This window comes from Mirounga angustirostris, unplaced genomic scaffold (genome assembly GCF_029215605.1).
Source record: "Mirounga angustirostris isolate CCGP_5_RB_7025 unplaced genomic scaffold, mMirAng1.0.hap1 SCAF_1, whole genome shotgun sequence".
Lineage (NCBI taxonomy): Eukaryota > Metazoa > Chordata > Mammalia > Carnivora > Phocidae > Mirounga > Mirounga angustirostris.
The window spans coordinates 161,149,862-161,164,074 of NW_026991709.1; positions in this window are offsets into that span (position 1 = coordinate 161,149,862).

Sequence of the window (14,213 nt, forward strand, 5' to 3'; positions counted from 1 at the left end):
CCCTCCGCTGAAATCAGAGTTCTCTTGGCCAGGAGGAAGGTCGATGCCGCTTGGGGAGACAATGCCAGGGGAGGTCCTTGCCTGTTTCAGAACTTGGAGATGAGAAGGCTCATTATCTGTGCCTTCTTTTAAGCCTTCCCAATGCCTTGGGGAGCAGCCGATGGCCTCAAATCCCATTCCATAGATGGACAAATGCTGGATCAGAGAGGCAGGACTTACCTAGCCCTGGTTGGTCCAACCCCAAATTCTCCGTGAATGGAGAAGCTACAAGGGCAGCATGGGCAAAATGTCATAGAGCTCCGGAAGGGGAGAGTTTCCATCACACCGGGAAGTACAGCAAGGCTTCAAGGAGAGTGTAGCACTCGGTGGTGTCTGGAGAGCGCAGGGGATTTCCACCGAGACTGGACAAAGTGTCAGGAGGAGAGAAATGAGTGAGCAAGGGCCAGGAGGAGCGGAGTACATGATACACTTGGGCAGTGAGAATGGAGGTGAGCAACGGAAAGGGAGGATATGATCAGATTTCAAGGCCACCTGGAGGGTCAAAGGAGGGCCTGTTCTTTGTTGTGCAGGCAAATGGGAGCCACTGAAGGTTCTGGGGGGCAGAAGCACTGCAGAGTGAGCAGAGAGAGACCTGGAGCAGGGAGATAGAGGCTGGGAGACCGTGGAGGAGGCCGGTGCAAAGCTGTGGACCTGGAGAGACTTGGAGGCAGCTCAGGGGCCTGGGGACTTGCAGAGCCATTTCTTTGGGGGAGAAAATCTCTCCTTCCTGGGTGACTGGGCCTTACCTGTGAAATTGCATCCTGCCTGTTCACAGGGGGCCCCCCCTTTCCTCTCACCTTTGGGGGTACTGCCATTTACTGCCTGAGTCAGAACACTTCCTGGGTGGTGGCCTTGTGCTGAGAACTGCACTTACTTCGCATCGCACCAAATTTCCATGGCCCCCTGAGGATGGCATTTTTGAAGGGCCTTGTCCAAGGCAAACAGCTAGGGAAGGCTGTGGCCACAGTGTCCTGGAAATCGGGGGCTTGTGCACCAATGGCCTTGTGGCCTCCTGACCTAAAGCCTCACACGTCAGGCCGGCCTGGCTCGAGGGCTCCCAGGACCCCAGTGGCCTGTCTCAAATGACTCCATCGCGTGTCCAGCCTGTTCCCGAGCCACCACCCTGTCCCCCATCCCTGCCTCTGCCCCAGCACTGGTGTATCCCCCAGACCCCCACCTCCCTCTGATGGTGCCACCACTGCGGGCTGGGCAGAGGGAACAGAACCTCCTAGAGGCCAAGAGAACAGGCCCGACACTGGGCACCTCCAGCCAAGCCCGGGGCACGGACGAGATGTGGGCCTAGTTTGGGTCTCAAGGAACCCTCACACTCGGAAGAAGCACTGAGAGTCCTTCTGAGGGGCCCTGGGGAGGTCTGTGGTAAGCAGAAGCTCTTGAACTGCAGACTGAAGCGATGCTGGGCATCATTGGGATGGACACGGGGTGTCAGCTCTCCAGAGCAGAGTGGACAACAACCCCGGGTATGCCAGGTTCCAAAAGCCTCCCAGCTGATGCCTTCCAGGCTGTTCTGGGTGTGGGAGAGGGAGGACTCGCTGCCCTCTCAAATTTGTTCAGCTGTGGAGGCCTAAGGAGCCTGGATCCTGAGTCTCTGCTGCCTGACTTCCCACCAGTAGGACACGGGGCTTCCGCCAACTTTTATCTCCTGTCACTTCTTGGACTGAGGGCTCCTGCTGCCTCGTGATCCTCCCCTTGAGGCTGGGGAGGTGGTGGGGGTGCACGGGCCCAGAGAGGGCTAGCCCCTGGCCTCAAGGAGCTCAGGAGCAATCACACAAAACCCACTCCGGCCAGACGGTTTAAGGAGTTCTGTTTTCTACTTCAGGAGGAGCCGTTAGCCTGGCCTGGGGAACAGGAGGGTGGACCCACAGAAGGACTGTTTATACAGACACACGGTGGGAAAACCCAAAGGGAAAGGAAGCCTTGCCTGTGGCCAGTTGGAAGAATTTAGGGGAGGCAGCTGGGAGCCCAGCTAGAAGGAAAGCATCATGAGCCTCTGAAGGCTGGGCTGAGGGGTTTGATCACTTGGAAGACAATAGGGAGCCACTGAAGATTCTTCAGCAAGAGTGACATGTGAGCTGACTTTTCCCCAGGGACTTGAGTGGTGGCAAAGCCGGTGAGGAGGGTTCATGTCAGGGGTGGGGCAGAGGGTCAGAGCCTAAGTCAGGGACAGGGCCTTGGGCTCCCCTTATTAGGAGAGAGTGTTCTCGAGGGCCGTGGGCCTGGGGGCAGGGACTGACTCAGGGCTGACCAGGTGGGGCATTTAAGCCCCAGTGAAGACCAGGAAGGGGCCAGGAGAGAGGAGCTTGGAGAGCAGGATTCAGCCCTTTACTGTACAGATGGGGTGACTGGGGTCCGAAGAGGACCAGGCCCCCACACAAGTCTGTGGCAGTTCTGGGCCCCAACCCAAGGCTGGGGCTCCTAACCCTAGGCTCTGTCTACCTGGACAGGCACCCCCTTCCCTGCCCGCTCTGGAGTCAGGCTGCCAGGATTAGGATTCCAATCCTGCTTCTGCCCCCCAGGTTCTGTCACAAGCGGGGAGATCACTCCATTTCTCAAAGTGAGGATGAGCACAGCACCTGCCTCATTGGGCTGCCGCGAGGATTCAATGAATTGATGAGGTGCAAGAGCAAAAAGTAGGGGCTGGAGCACAGCAAGTGCTCAGGGGCATTCCTGCCACCCTTATCCCTCCTTTTCCCTCCCCTTCTCTTCCTTCCTGCCCTCACTCCCACACGCAACCCTTCCCCTCATTTTGTTTTTCCCTTCTGTAAGAAACAGGCATCCACCTGGTCAGGTGTGTTTTATGAAAACAGAAAAGATCAAACTCACAGCTCCCTGGGAGATCTGCCAGCTGAGGGGAGCCTCTCACACCCCCGATGCTGTCCACAGAGCCCCCCCTCCATGGGATCTTGCTGCTCTTTCTCACTCAAGAGCCAGGTGTTTTGGCAGCTCCATGGTCCAGGTGAGGATGCCAAAGCCCAGAGAGGTGAGGTCGCTTGCAAAGATCACAGAACTTGCAAGTATGAGCGCTGGGGGTGTCCTACTCCACAGCCTTTGTGCTGGACCCCAGGGCTGAGCTGGGGGGAGGGGCTAGCCCCTGGGGGCATTCTACCCAAGGAGATTTCACTCACTCGGTCGTTGTTTTATTCATTCAGCCACCATCTCTGTGTCTCCTCATGGAGCTCACATTTCTTAAGATGCAGACTGTTGTGTTTACTCCTGTATGCCCCAGTCGCTAGGAGCAGAGAGGTGCCACTACACAGAAGTAGAAACGATATTTCCATGAGAGAATATCTGTGAACATAATACACCTACATTCCATGCCTTCTGTTTGTCTGGCTTTCCCCTTGAGCATTGCGTTCAGATGTCCTTCCCTCATACTCCATGGCATCCCACGTTGACACTGACAGCTCATCTGTATGTGGACACATCCAGTTGTCACTTGTCAATCCTCTTTCACTGAGCTTCCCTGGACCCCATTAAAGCCCTCCTCCTTGGGCGCCTGGGTGGCTCAGTTGGTTAAGCGACTGTCTTCGGCTCAGGTCATGATCCTGGAGTCCCTGGATCGAGTCCCTGGATCGAGTCCCGCATCGGGCTCCCTGCTCAGCGGGGAGTCTGCTTCTCCCTCTGACCCTCTTCCCTCTCATGTGCTCTCTCTCATTCTCTCTCTCTCAAATAAATAAATAAAATCTTAAAAAAAAAAAAAAGCCCTCCTCCTTCATGATTCCCTTGCCCTTCACTCAGCTTCCATGACATGCCCTCTTCCGGTTGCCTTCAACTTCCTGCCCTTCCTCTTCAGGCCCCTTTATGAGCTCCTCTTCTGAGGCCAACTCCTTCAAGGTTGGGGTTCTCTTCTCTCTTAACATACTCTTTCTCTGGGTGTTCTCATGAGTTCCCTGGGGCCTAAAACACTCATAAAGATGGCTTTCATGATGGGCACCTAACCCCAATCCACCTACAGGAGCCCTTCTAGGACATGGAGAAGGGAACCAATCTCAGGTGAAATGAAATTCGTGGTAAAAATCACCAAACCTATGAGAACTTCACCTTCTTTCTTTTATTTTTGACCACTAAAACGTATTTTGTCAGAGGAGTAAGAGCACATCAGCATTTATTGGGTTTTCTCTCTGTGGCAGCCACTGGCCAGAGTGCAACCTAATTTACTCTTCACCAGCTCAGAGAGGATTGGGGTGGAGGGTGTTAGTTAGCTTCAGCCCAAACTAAGGGACTTAAAACAATCACGACATATTTGGCTCACAGTTCTGTGGGTTGGAGATTTGGACTTCACTCAGCAAGGGGTTCTTCTGCTGGCTTGGTGGGGCTCCCTCATGAGTCCTCATGGTGTCTCGTCCCCCAGCGGGCCACCCTGACTTTGGCACATGGCACGGCTGCCATGTGACAACAAAAGCAAAAGCTGCAAGGTCTCCTGAGGCCCAGGCTTATAACTGGCACGGTGTCTCTTCCACCACATTTGATTAGCCCAAGCAAGTCCCGGGGCCAGCCGCAATTCAAGGGCAGCTGTAAAGTGTCATGGCCATTTCCCCCATCTGCCCCATGGTGGACCATCTTCGTTTTATGAAGCAGGCTGGTGGGAGCAGAGGGGCTGGCTAGACTGTAGGGCCAGCGCCCCTCCCACCAATCCAGACCTGTGTGCCTCGGAGCTCAGAGAGGCAGGCCTCACCAAAGAGGCTGATCTGAGGGGTCCCAGGCAGGCCGGTGACAAGCAGGGGCTTGACTCAAGAGGAGGATTAAGGACACTAAATCCATCCCTCGGGCTTGAAGCCTGGCCAAAGCAGCAGGGCAGTGTTCCAAGGGCAAGCCTCCGAGGGAGACAAGCTCGGGTACCTCCCCACCAGGCCGCCTGGCTCGAGCTTCACCAGCCTGTCCCGCTGGGACTCTGGGCACCCGGCACTCACAGGCCCCGTGCTGGGCCTGGGGATCTGGTGGCTGACCACGGTCCTTGCCCACACTGTCAGGACACGCACGTACCACACACTCACACACTCACGCCCTCAATAATGTTTTCCCTGTGGTTGTCCTTAGGGCTGGGGTGCCTGAGCCCGCCTGGGTAGAACGCCCTCCTTCCCATGTGATAGGGAGGTGCGAGATCTTGGGCAGGTTACTGTGCTCTCCCGCTGAGCCTCAGTTTCCTCTTCTGTAAAATGGGATTGAAGAGTATGCTTTCCTTACAGAGAGGTGATGGGGATTGGAGAAGGCAAGCGTGTAAAGGACTTCTCTCTGGGCAGGATGAATGTGACATTGTCTAGAGAAGGCAGCCATCCTCATTACGGCCTCGGGTCTGCAGTCCCATCTGCAAACACTGGAGACCAAATGCGATAGGGATTACAAGAACAACACAGAGTTTATACCATGTAATACATATCACCCCAGAGTGTCTGAAGCCGCCGCTCTAGCCAATCCAGTTGAGATTTCTACAGGGAAGCCTATGACTATTAGTGGTACATGGGCTAAATAAAGTTTCTAGATGGCTTGCAGAGTCTCTAGTTTTGCCACCAAATTCGTTTTTAGATTTTGTTTTTCAAAAAATTGCTAGTTATGGGAAGTACGGATTATTTGGATCGTTATAATTATTGGTCGTGATTCTCAACCGTGGCTGCATATTAGAGCTGGTTAAAATGCAGGTTCTTGGCCTCACGCCAGACCAAAGGAATCAGAAGCACAGGAGGTAGGCCCCAGGGAATGGGCATTTTTTTTTTTTTAAGTAATCTCTACACCCAATGTGGGGCTCAAACTCACAATCCTAAAATCAAGAGTACATGCCCCACCAACTGAGCCAGTCAGGTGCCCCAGAATGGGTGTTTTGTTTTGTTTTGTTTTTAAGATTTATTTATTTATCTTAGAGGGGTGGAGGGGGCAGAGGGAGAAGGAATTTTTATTTATTTATTTATTTATTTATTTATTTATTTATTTATTTATTTAACAGAGAGAGCCACAACGAGAGAGGGAACACAAGCAGGGGGAGTGGGAGAGGGGGAAGCAGGCTTCCCAAGGAGCAGGGAGCCCTACATGGGGCTCGATCCCAGGACTCTGGGATCATGACCTGAGCCGGAAGGCAGAAGCTTAACGACTGAGCCACCCAGGTGCCCCCAAGGGAGAAAGAATTTTAAGCAGACTCTGTGCTGAGCTCGGAGCCCAACGCGGTGCTCTATCTCACAACCCTGAGATCACAACCTGAGCCAGAACCAAGAGTTGGATGCTCAGCCAACAGCGCCACCCAGGCGCCTCCAGAATGGGTAGTTTTTAAAAGCTGCCAAGGTGAGTCTGATGCAGAGCCAGGGATGAACCATATTCTAGAGATTATAAAATGGCATGGTGGAGGGAGGGGGGTGCTTCACTAGTTTAGGAAGATCAGGGAAGACTTCCCTGAGGAGGGGACCAAACTTGAGCAGAGCAGACAGATGAAGGGGTAGAAGAATGTCCCCAGGAGAGGGAATAGCATGTACAGACTCCCCATGGCAGGCAGACCTTCAGCAGCAAATTACAAATTATGGGAACTGAAAGGTCCCTAAGGCAGCTGGAGCCTGTGAGGGAAGGGCCCCAAGGCTGAGCGGCCTCCTCCACTTCCTCTCTGGTGGGGTTCCGAGGGGAGCTTTGAGACCAGGATCTTTCCTGAGGGTGAAATCTGCGCAGACGGACACTCTATTCCCAGAGAAAAGCAAGTAGCAACTGCTCCTCCCTTCCCAGCCCAGGGAGGGGACAAAGTTACAATCAGAGTGGGTGCAAGGAGCTGCTCAGACCCACCAACACAGTGGTTTTCAAATGTTTTTATTTTGTAAGTTATTTTGGTGCCTTTTTGTCAAACAAAATATTTTCCCACTGTCCCAATAATGGATGGAGCTGGTAACACTGGGGGGGGGGTCTGGAGTCCTGCCCTCTCTGACCTCCCCCAAGTCTCTCCATGTTCCTTTGGGACTCTGTGGGGCCCAGGTAAACTCCAGGGAATCAAGGCTCAGAGAGGGGGGACAGCGGGATTGCCCAAGGAGTTCCCATCATGAGGGGATCCCTGGGGCAGGATCCCAGCCCCCTGACTCCCTTTCCTGTGCTCTTCTGGCCTGGGTGGAATTCCCCAAACCTTTGTCCCTTAGATCTCTCTGTACAAGTGTTTCTTTGGCCACAACTCACCTGTTAGGTATGGGTTGAACTGTGTCCCCCCCCAAAGGGATATGTTGAAGTCTGAACTCCCAGCACCTGTGAATGTGACTATTTGGAAATAGGGTCTGTGCAGATGTAATCAAGTCAAGATGAGGTCATTAGGGTGGCCCTAATCCAATATGACTGGTGTTCTTAAAAAAAGAGGGAATTTAGGTTCTCGGGGGCGGCTGGTTCCCAAAGACGTGGGGTCCTGCAGAGTGAAGATTTAAATCCCCAAGGTCATGGCAAAACATTTGACGTTCACAGCCAGGATTGTGATGGTACAGGAGGGGAATGTGGAAGGTGCATCCAGGACCCTAACCAGAATTCTCGCCATGGATGGGCTCATTGAGGACATTATAGTACTGTGTGAAAAGCCATGCCTTCGGCGACAGAGAGAAAGCAATGAAGCTTGCCAGTGATGGCTCTCAAGACCAACTTGAGGGGAAAGAATCAGCAGACCCGTGGCAGGGCTGCTGAGGCCTGTGGACAGGAGGCCCAGGATGAAAATCCCTATCCAGCTGTCTCCTTCCTTTCTCCAGTCCCATTTTCTCTTACCTTCTTATAATAACCCAATCACGGACATGCAAGAAGACCTGAATATAGAGAAGCAACCCCACAATTAGCCATGGACCCTCTCTTTTATTAAGCGAAAGAGAAACTGAGTCACAAAGTAGTCTAAGAGCAGAATGGTGATTGCCCGAGACTGGTTGGGAGTGGGGAATGGGGAATTATTCTTTAATGGGTACAGGGTTCCAGTGGAGGAAGCTGAAAAGGTTCCAGAGACAGATGGTGGTGATACTTGTACAACAATGTGAATGTAGTTAACACCATTGAACCGTACACTTAAATGGTTCAAACGCAAATTTTGTGTATATTTTGCATCATAGATTTTTTAAATTTTTTAAATTTTTCTTTTCTTTTTTTTTTTTTTTGAGAGAGAGAGAGCGTTCGTGCACGAGCGGGATGGAGGGGGCAGAGGGCGAGAGAGACTCCCAAGCAGACTCCACGCTCAACGCATAGCACAGAGCCTGATGCGGGGCTCGATCTCATGACCTTGAGATCATGATCTGAGCCAAAATCAAGAATTGGATGCTTAACCGACTGACCCACCTAGGCTCTCCAGCTATAATACATTTTTTTTTTTAAAGATTTTATTTATTTGACAGAGAGAGATACAGCGAGAGAGGGAACACAAGCAGCGGGAGTGGGAGAGGGAGAAGCAGGCTTCCCGCGGAGCAGGGAGCCCGATGCGGGGCTCGATCCCAGGACCCTGGGATCATGACCTGAGCCGAAGGCAGATGCTCAACGACTGAGCCACCCAGGCGCCCCTATAATACATTTTTTTAAGGAAGAAGAAGAAGAAGAGGAAGTGGGACTTTAGGACACAGGGTGATGGCCATGGGAAATCAGGGACACATGGGGAGAAGGTTTCGTGACAGCAGAGACCAAGATTAGAGTGATGCAGATACAAACCAGCGATTGGTGGAAACCACCAGAAGCTAGGAAGGGACGAGGAAGGATACAATCTATCCAGAGCCTCCAAGGGAGCAGGACCCTGCTGACACCTTTATCTCGGACCTCTGGACTCCAGAACTGTGACAGAACAGGTTTCTGCTGTTTTAAGCCAGCAGTCTGTGGTACTTTGTGAAGGCAGCCCTAGGAAACTGAGACGCCTCCTAAATCATTGCTCGTTTAATTTCTTTCCCTTCTAAAGGACTCATTTTTTAAACAACGTGCATACATTTTGCTAAAAAGTAAATCTCCCAGCACTGCTATAAATGGAAGACCACGATCCTTTCCATAAATAGAAGGCGCCTTAAAAATAAAGACAATGAAAACCAGGCAATGGTGGCTCTGATCTGGGGATGCCTTTGTGGGAAAAGGACACGAGCAACTGATGAGGGGTGTTGAAGACACACAAGCACCTACCTAGCTGAGACTTCTTGATTTATCAGGGAGAAAAAAGGAGAACTGAAAAGAGAAAACTTGCTTATTACCTGAAAATGTCGCATTCTGAGATGTCTCTAAGGATTAGGACTTCAGGGATGGCCATGCCCCCTCCCTGCCATCTTCCCTTTATGTTTGAGGAAATGGAGCCAGAAAAGCTCAGTGATTTGCCTAAGGATACACAGCATCGGTGGCCAAGTCTGGATCTGAGCTGCAATCCTATGTGCTCTTCCAGGAAAAGACTTCTCGTTCCCATCCAGCAACCCCGGGTCATGCCCGGGTGGCCAGGAGCTGAGCACATGGATGCAGAGCAGGGGCAGGAAACTCTGAAGGCCGAGCACACAGACACAGCCTATGTGTTCTAATCCCATAGAAGTTATAGCCAAGTGAAGGCTCTGCAGGATTATTCTTACTATGCTTCGAGCAACTGGATCTGGGTAAAAATTGGCTTGCACGAAGGGTTATAACGCAAGTGATGATTATAAAATTTGTCTCTTCTTGCTCCATTGGATCATCTATACGGAAAATCAGGGTCCATGCAGGCAGCTGTCCCACATCCTGCCACATACAATTACATGCTAAGCAACTGAGGTCATGGGGCACATCTCCCAAACCAGATATCTCCTTCACCCTTGTTCTGACCCTGAGTTCATCTTCTTCCTCCTCCCTCTACTTCTCCCTCTTCTCTTAACTTCCATTGCCTGCTCTGGCCTATGAAAAGGAGCAGGGCTCATAGCTTAGAGTCTGATATGTTTGGATTCAAATCCCAGCTCCACTGTGTGGCCGCAAGTCTGTGGCTCATCACCTCTGGGCACCAGTTTCCTCATCTATGAAATGGGTCCCCTCCTCCCAGGTTACTGGGAAGGGTCAACAAGATCATGCTTATGAACCTGGGAGCTCAGAAAATGTTCATTCCCTCCCCCTGCCAGACTGCAAGAGATGAGAGAGGCCTTCTCAGCACTGCTGTGTGTCCTGGGACCAATCACTCACCCTTTCTGAGCCTCCACTTCCCTGGGGAAATGGCTTCAGAGGGCACCTAGGGCCACTCAGAGCTGGGGGATTCTGGGATTCCAGGAGTAGAGCTGGGGTGGCCTGTGAGCTGGGGCCCACCCTGCCTGGCTCAGATGACCAGTCCCAAGGGCCCAATCAGGCCAGCCTTGGATCAGGCCATAAGTGGGAACAAAACAGTCAGGGAGCTCGCCTCTCTGGCTTTGTTTATTGTCTGGGAGCTGGGAATATTTTGAATTGTTGTGTTTGGGGAGGGAGGGAAAAATAACCAAATATAAGAAGGCAGCCAGTGAGAAGCCCGGGCAGGAATGCAGAGGAATTAGGCCTGCCTGGGTATGTCTGGGAGATGGTGATGCTCCCAGAGGCCCCCGCACTCCCTAGGTCAAGGATTCTCGTCTCTGATGAACCATTCAAATTGCCTGAAGAACTGAACTTTTTTAAAAGCCTCATGCCCAGTTACGTTAGGATTTCTAAGGGTGGGACTCAGACAGAGGGGTTTTATAAGCTTTCCGGGTGACTGTAACGGGCAGCCCAGGTTTGAGAGCAGGTGCTGCCCATAGCAGCCCATTAGAAGCCCCCCAAAGGGCTTGTGAAACATGATTGCTGGGCCTCCAGCCCGGAGTTCCTGAATCAGGACATCTGTGCCCGGCCTAGGACTGTGCATTTCTCACAGGTTCCCAGGTGCTGTTGCTGCTGGCCTAGGGACCACACTTTGAGAACCTCTCCTCTGCACTCTTAGGACTCAAGATGTTGTCTGTGGACCAGGGGCATCTGCCTGGAGCTAGTCAGAAATTCAGAATCTTGGGCCCCACCCCAGACAGTGCAGTGGAATCAGTCTGCCTGTGAACAGAATTCCCAGGTGACTCTATGCACTTTGCAGCTGGAGGAGGGCCAGGCGAGGTCACGTTGGCTAACCTTTCCCCCTATAGATGGGGAGACTGAGGCACCCAGAAGTGAAGGCCCCTCGGGGGTTATAGAACCATTCAGGATGCCTCAGGGCTTGGATCCAGGTCTCTCCAGGGTGGAAGGGGAGGGGAGGGAGCTTCTGTGGGTAGAGTTGAATTCACAGTTTTGCAGACCGGCCCCTTTACCCCCCAGCTAAACAAATAGTTTTGCGGTGTGTGTGTGTGTGTGTGTGTGTGTGTGTGTGTGTGTGTAGGATGGGGTGATCCCTTCTGTGGATGTGTCCAGCAACTGTAGATAGCTACAGAACCATTCATTCATTCAGCAGACATTTCCTGGGCACCTACTACGGGCCAGGCATTGCTCTGGGCCCTGGGAATATGGCACTGGACCTGGCCGATGCAGCCCTGCCCATGTAAAGTGGGCAGCCTCGATGTGGAACCAGATCTAAACAGGCCAACATAGAAATGATCAAGGTATATTCACACTGTTATCCAACTTAGGATGAAAATAAAACCAGGCCACGGCACCGCGCTGAGGCCTAAAGAATGGGAAGGAGCCAGCCTTGGGAAGGGCTGAGGGGAAGTATTCTGGGGGGTGGGGGTGGGGGCAGCCAAAGCCAAGGCCCAGCAGCAGAAGGAGCTTAGGTTTGAGGGAAAGCCAGGGAATCCAGTGTGGTGGGAGCAGGAGGAAGGAGAGGAGTGTGGGGAGATGGGGGGGGCAGGCCTCAGAGGCTGTGAGGGGTGTGGGCTTAGTGAGTGTCAGTGTGGTGGGGGTTGTGGAGTGGTTCAAAGCAGGAAGAAGGGAGTGAGTCTGAGGATCTTCTGATTTTTTACTGAGGAATACACTGCATTGGGTGGAATGCACCTAGCTAAAGGACACGATGCTCAGGATAAAGCCCCTTCTCAGCCCTCAGGAGGGTCTCTGGGGTCCTTCTGGCCAGTCCCTCCCCCACCCCCAGAGCCAACCCGGGCTCCCGTGCCCAAGACCAGAGACACACTTGGCCTGATTGAGCCGTCCGCGTGGTCTGTGGTGTTCCCTCACCAGGCCTGGTGTTTTGGAGATCTCTCTATGGTTTTACACATCTCAGGAGTCCTTCATCTGTGTGTCTGTTTTTCCGTTCTCCTGTGGGTGTTACGCAACCAGGACTGTTTCCGTTTTTCGGCTATTACGAATAGTGCTGTCATTCACATTCTTAGCCGAGTCTTTGTGTGGCCGCTTGGTTTCATTTCTCTTCGGTCGATGCTTAGGCCTAGAATTGTCGGCTATAGGCGAAGCGGACGTTTAACCTTATAAGAAATTGCTGAGCTGTGTTCCACGGTGGTGGCGGGGCCGTTCCATTCCCCCACCAGCCGTGGAGGAGGGACCCAGGCTCCCTCCCGCTGCTGCGTGGAGACGGGCCCGTGGGTAGGAGAGGAAGCCAGGAAGCCAGGAAGGAGGCCCTTGCAGTCACCAGAAGGGAGACCGCAGGAGCTCGGCCTGAGGCAGGGCTGCAGCGTTGCATCGGTGACTGAATAAACACGCACATGGGACCCCTACCCTGAATGTCTGTGCCCTGCCCCGACACGTCCCTCAGCCCTGGGGACAGATTTGCCCTTCCTGTCAAGGGAGAGGAGGAAGTGAGTCCTTGGAGGCTTGCCACCTACAGGCCACATCGGGCAAGCATTTCCTGGGATCTTCTGCGCTCTAGGCCCCTTGCTAGGTGCTGCTGGGGATACCTGGCTTATGGGTGCTCCCAGTCTGGGGCTCCAAGTGTGGCTGAGGCCCGGGTTGCAGGAGGGCAATGTGCTTTGGGGAAGGGAACAGCATGGAGGAAGGCTGGAAGGTGGGAATGCTCAGAGCACACACATGGAGGAAGGTCAGTGAGCATTCTGGTTACCCCAGCGTTAGACTGTGTGCCTAGCACCAGGCTCAGGGCTTTGTATGAATCTCCCCCACTTCATTCCCACAACCCCCTAGGACATAGAGACGATGGTTAGCCTAGCTTAACAAATTGGGAAACTGAGGCACAGAGTGACTTCCCATGATTCTATGTCACACAGCCCATGACAGATGAAACTGGGAGGTGCAAACAGGCAAGAGGAGGATGGGAAGATGGGAGGCAGATTCCTGAAGGTTCAGATGCTCTGATAAAGCCTCCATTGTACAGGGGTCCATCCGTACACATTCAGCAGCGTGGACACATGGGGTGTGCCTAGGCGAAGGTGCCCAGGATGGGGACCACTCGACAGTCCCATCACGGTACCTTTGTCTCTCTAGGGAATGACGTTCTGAGAGGCTGAGCAGATAACCCTCGGCAGGGCTGGGCAGGGAGGGGCTGCCCTGGGCTGGCCAGATGGCCCAGCATAGCCAGACCGCCAGCCAGCAAGCATCTCGACAATTCTTGTTGGTTGCCTGATAGATGAGACAAACGATTCTTTGGCAAGGGACTAAAGGTTTTGTCCAAAGTCCTGGATCGATTTTATTTTATTATTGACAGTGGCTGAAAACAGCATTATCAGGAACTTTCTCAAAATCACATTCACTGCCTTTAAGTTAAGGATGGCGGACTGCAGCCTGAAACTTGGCTGCCTTTCCTCACATGCCCTCCATCCAGCCATTGATTTTCATTCTCGAAATGGCAGGAGTTAGTCCCAACGGGATTTCAGTCTAGTATGTGGCTTCTGAAGGAAACCTCTGCCCGGGTTTCCTTGAAGTTCCCTCCTCGCTGCCAGCGCTTTTGGTTCCTTGGTGCTCATAGTCTCTTCCTGGAGGTGCCAGGAGCAAGGGGCAGGGCCAGCACACAAAGTACATGCCGGGTCTCAGAGTCTGCTCCCTGCAGGGCCGAGTGGGTGACGTGAATGAAGGAACGAGCCAGGTGGGGACTCTGGCACCCTGGGGGGGGGGGTGGTATCTCACATCCCCATGTGAGGGGCTGGCTGATGTCACTCAGCTCCAAGGGATGGCGGACAGGTAGATAATGGGCCCAAGGTGGCTCCATCTTACCATTATCTAAATGTGAATCTCTCAACCAGACCTTCAGATCTGTACAATGTGAAATCTTCCAAGTTTTTCTTCATGGCCACTGAAATGTTTAAAAAATATTTTAAAGCCAAAAAAAGCACATCTGAGTTCAGTGCAGGGCCCTCCAGTTTGAGACCTTTCCTCAC